Source organism: Ursus americanus, chromosome X (assembly GCF_024610735.1).
Source record: "Ursus americanus isolate L20-20 chromosome X, mUrsAme1.1.p, whole genome shotgun sequence".
In the NCBI taxonomy this organism is placed as follows: domain Eukaryota; kingdom Metazoa; phylum Chordata; class Mammalia; order Carnivora; family Ursidae; genus Ursus; species Ursus americanus.
The window spans coordinates 40,198,501-40,203,877 of record NC_142164.1 but is presented as its reverse complement, the minus strand read 5'-3'; the positions used below and the strand labels follow the sequence as shown (position 1 = coordinate 40,203,877).

The following is a 5,377-nucleotide window of genomic DNA, read 5'->3' as shown; positions in this document are numbered from 1 at the left end:
CTTTTAGTTTTGTTGATTGCTTCCTTTGCTGTGCAAAAGCTTTTTATTTTTATTAAATTCAATTAGCCAACTTATAGCAGTACATCTTTAGAGTCAGATGTAGTGTTCAATAATTTGTCAGTTGCATTTAACACCCAGTGCTCATCACATCACGTGACTCCTTAATTTGATGAAGTCCCAATAGTGTATTTTTCCTTTTATTTCCCTTGCCTCAGAAGATAATCTAGAAAGAAGTTGCTACAGCCAATGTCAAAGAGGTTACTGCCTGTGTTCTCCTCTAGGATTTTAATGGTTTCAGGTCTCACATTTAGGTTTTTAACCCGTTTTGAATTTATTTTTTGTAAGGTGTAAGAAAGTGGTCCAGTTTCATTCTTTTGCATGTTGCTGTCCAGTTTTCCCAACACCATTTGTTGAAGAGATGATCTTTTTTCCATCAATATTCTTTTTTGCTTTGTCAAAGATTAGTTAACCATATAGTTGAGGGTCCATTTCTGGGTTTTCTATTCTGTTCCATTGATCTATGTGTCTGTTTTTGAGCCAGTACCATACTGTCTTGATGACTACAGCTTTGTAATATAGCTTGAAGTCTGGAATCATGATGCCTCCAGCTTCACTTTGCTTTTTCAGGATTGCTTTTGCTATTCAGGGTCTTTTATGTTTCCATACAAATTTTAGGATTGTTTGTTCTAGTTCTGTGAAAAATGCTGGTGGTATTTTGATAGGGATTGCATTACATCTGTAGATTGCTTTGGTAGAGCCTTTAACAATATTTGTTCTTCCAATGCATGAGCACGTAATGTTTTTCCATTTCTTTGTGTCCTCTTCAATTTCTTTCATAAGTGTTCTATAGTTTTCAGAATACAGATCTTTTACCTCTTCAGTTAGATTTATTCCTAGGTATCTTATTGTTTTGGGTGCAATTGTAAATGGGATTGATTCCTTGATTTCTCTTTCTGCTACTTCATTATTGGTGCATAGAAATGCAACAGATTTCTGTATGTTGATTTTTTATCCTGTGACATTACTGAATTTGTGTATCAGTTCTGGCAACTTTTTGGTGGAGTCCTTCAGATTTTCTATATAGAGTATCATGTCATCTGCAAATAGTGAAAGTTTGACTTCTTCCTTGCCAATTTGGATGCCTTTTATTTCTTTTTGTTGTCTGATTGCTGAAACTAGGACTTCCAGTACTATTATAGCTAACCATGGTGAGAGTGGACATCCCTGTCTTGTTCCTGACTGTATAAGAAAAGCTCTCAGTTTTTCCCCACTGAGGATGATATCAGCTGTGGGTTTTTCATACATGGCCTTTATGATGTCAAAGTATGTTCCCTCTAATTGTACTTTGTTGAGGGCTTTTATCATGAATGGATATTGTACTTTGTCAAATGCTTTTTCTGCATTTATTGAAAGGATCATATGGTTCTTATCCTTTGTTTTATTAATGTGGTATATCACATTGATTGATTTGCAAATATCGAACCACCCTTACAGCCCAGGAATAAATCCCACTTATACTGTTGGATTCAATTTGCTAGTATTTTGTTGAGGATTTTTACATCCATTTTCATCAGGGATATTGGCCTATAGTTCTCTTTTTTAGTGGGGTCTTTGTCTGGTTTTGGAATCAGGGTAATGCTGGCCTCATAGAATGAATTTGGAAGTTTTCCTTCAATTTCTATTTTGTTTTGGAATAGTTTGAGAAAAATAGTATTAACTCTTCTTTAAATGTTTGGTAGAGAGCACCTGGGTGGCTCACTCAGTTAAGCATCTGCCTTCTGCTCAGGTCATGATCCCAGGGTCTTGGAATCGAGTCCCGCATTGGGCTGGGAGTCTGCTTCTCTCTGTGCCCCTCTCCCTTGCTCTCTCTCTCCCTCTCTCAAAAATTAATAAATAAAATCTTTTTAAAAAAATAAATGTTTGGTAGAATTAACCTGTGAAGACATCTGGCCCTGGACATTTGTTTATTGGGAGGTATTTTTTTTTTGTTATTACTGATTCAATTTCTTTGCTGGGTTTTGGTCTGTTCAAATTTTCTATTTCTTCCTGTTTCAGTTTTGGTAGTTTATTTCTAGGAATTTATCCATTTCTTCCAGGTTGTTCAATTTGTTGGCATATAATTTTTCATAATATTCTCTTATAATTGTTTGTATTTCTGTAGTATTGGTTGTTATTTCTCCTCTTTCGTTGGTGATTTTATTTATTTAGTTCCTTTGTCTTTTCTTTTTGATAAGTCAGGCTATTTTTTTTCCTCAAAGAACCAGCTCCTGGTTTCATTGATCTGTTCTACTGTTTTTAGTTTTTATATCATTTATTTCTGCTCTAATCTTTATTATTTCCCTTCTTCTGCTCCTTTAGGCTTCATTTGTTGTTCTTTTTCTAGCTCCCTAGGTGTAAGGTTAGATTGGTTATTTGATTTTTCTTCTTGAAATAAGCCTGTATTGCTATATACTTCCCTCTTGGTACTGTTTTTGCTGCATCCCAAAGGTTTTGACCATCGTGTTTTCAAAACTATGGAATGTTTCATTAATTTGCATGTCATCCTTGCACAGGGGCCATGCTAATCTTCTCTTTATTTTTCCAATTATAGTATATGTGCTGCCAAAGCAAACACTTAATAAAAATTTTTTAAAAAGCCAAAAAAGGAAAGTAGACTTTATTTAAGAATGGCTGTACATTTACATTAAAATTGAGAAGATAGAGCAGAGTTGCCATGTACCCCCTCACATGGTTTCTCCTATTATTAACAGCTTATGTTATTATGGTACGTTCATTGTAATTAATGAACCAATATTAGTACTCTATTTTTAACTAAAGTACATAGCTTATTCAAATTTCCTTGGCTTTTACCTGATGTATTGCTGCTCCAGGACCCCATCCAGTGTTCTACATTACGTTTATTGTTGTGTCTCCTTAGGCTTCTCTTGGCAGTGAAAATTCCTCAGATTTTTTGTGTTGATGGTGACCTTGGCAGTTTTAAAGCACATCAGTCAGTGTTCTGTAGAATACCCTTCTATTAGAATTTTTATAATTTTTAAACCATGATTAAACTAGGATTATGGTTTTTCTTTTTTGAGGAATACAACATAAGTTAGTTGCCATTTTCATCACATTGTATCAAAGATAAATACTCTCAACATGACTTATCACTATTGACACTGATATTGATCACTTAGCTGAGGTAGAATTTGTCAAATTTCTTCACTGGAAAATTGCCCTTTGTCCCCAGCCCCCTTAATATACTGTATTTTGGAAAAGGAATTCACTTCACTCAGCAGGCTATACTTAAGGTATAAGGATTTGTGCTCTCCTTCTTTTAGTGCGAAGTATCTATACAAGTCATTTAGAATTTTTATGCAAGAAGAATTATGCTCTCTTTTATTTCATTGAGCATCCTTATGACAGTTGTTTTGAATTCTTTGTCTGGTAACTCATATATCTCCATTTCTTTAGTGTGAATTTCTAGAGATTTATTTTGATCCTTCAACTTGGCCATACTTTTCTGTTTCTTTGGATGTCTTGTTATCTTTTGTTGGGACCTGAGCATTTGAAAAAACAGCCACTTCTCCTAGTCTTTGTCTGGCTTTGTATAAGGATGGCCTTCACCAATAAGCCTACTTTGAGATTCTGGAGACCTCTCAAGCCTTTTCTGGGGGTGCATCTTTTCTGTGTTTGTATGCATAATCTCATAGTTGAAGAGGTTTCTCTTTTTCTACTCAGAGACTTTCCCTGATGTCTGTTTGTAGTCCTAGAGTTTTGCTCATGTTGTAGCAAGTTGTAACACATGAGCTCTACCTAGTGTCTATCCCCAGTACTGTAGATTATTTGGCGTTAGACCATGAAGTGATCTTTGTTCTCAGCAGCCCTCAACCCGGTGCCAATTCCTGTCAGTGTTTTGATTCATGTAAGAGAACCCCAGTCCCTAATGCAACCCCCTGAAAAGTCAAAATGTTGGTTGTACATTCCACTCTTCTCTTTTCCTCCCTGGAAAGAAGCCAGGTGTTTGAAGTTTTCTCACTACCACACTGTGCTGTACCAGAGGTGGAGCTTTGGTGAGTAACTACCACCAATTTTCTGACTATCTTCAGTGTGGTTCTTCTTAGGCATATGCTGGCCTGTAGTTCAGGAACTTCTTACCTGGTTTTCATGGAAACAATCGGTCTGTGCAATGTTATGTTCATGTCTCCATAGGGTAAGGAGGATCTGGGGCTTTCTGTTCTGCCATCTTGGTGACAATACTCCACTAACATCCTTTTAATACAAATTTGGGGATATTTTTGGGGATTTCACTGAATTTATAGATTATTTTGAGGAGAATGTATAACTTCATAAGTTTCTCTTCACATCATCGATCAGGTATTCATAGTTTATTCATAATGCTTAAATGGCAATAATTACAACCTTGAAAATTGTGAAACTGCCCTCTCATTTCTTAAAGAAATGGAAAAGTTTAGACTTTCCCCTTACATTCTAAATATAAATCTGTGAACAAATACAAGTAACTATTCCAGTTAACAGGTTTTTCACAATAAGAGCTCAATTTTGCTATCCTTTAATTAAAAGTAAACCACTGCAGAGAATTTCAGTTTTGCCAAAGTGAAGTTGCTTCACTCCTCCCAGGACCTTTTAAAAGAAAAAAATCTCTGGACATAACACAACAAAAAAGCATAGGAAGACTCTGAAAGGAATTAAAAAGAAGGCAGACTACAAAGGTGCCTCTAGACTTGAGGAACAACACAGTAGTAAGTTCCCTGGGTTTCCTTGTTGCCTTCCATATATCCTGGACGGGGCATTTCATAAGCCTTGAAAACAAACCCACCAAAAGGCAGATAAAAAAACAAGCTCCAAAAAAGCTTGTTCTCCTCAGCGAAAGGACTGCAGAAAGACTGACATAACAATAGAAAACCTTTTTTGGCAATATCTGCCCTATTCCAGCCAAACACCAATGGTAAAACAGTACCCCTCCCACCATGGTTTCAGTAAATCAGGGTAAGTCAGTAGGTCCCATCCAGCCCTTGCCCCACAGAAGTAGGCATCAGCACTCAAATTTCCCCACCTGCCTGTGGTAGTATCAGAGGGGCACAGTAGGGAGCTAATCTTCCATTTCCCATCTGACAGAAGCTGGCAGTGCTCTGGTTCCCCAGCAGTGGTAGTATTAGCAGATTTTAGCAGCCATTTAATTCTCTACCCCACACAACATCAATGATACTGAACAAGCTGGTACAAGTTGGAGGCATTTGGCAATCCACTTTACCCCCAGTAGGAAGCTGAACCCTCCCCCTTAATCCTCAATCTCATCCACATCAGCAAGACTACATAAGGGAAGGTAACATGAAGTGGAGTTACTCATTATTCTGCCCATCTTCTGCCAATATCA

At 36.8% G+C, this 5,377-nt stretch overlaps 1 non-coding gene across 1 annotated transcript; it reads right to left on the bottom strand.

Annotated features, from left to right (window-relative positions):
• Positions 1-2,507: 2,507 nt before the first annotated feature.
• On the bottom strand, positions 2,508-2,614 carry LOC123786400 (U6 spliceosomal RNA). Its single transcript, XR_006777960.1, has one exon. It is a non-coding gene; the product is annotated as a U6 spliceosomal RNA (small nuclear RNA).
• Positions 2,615-5,377: the final 2,763 nt, after the last annotated feature.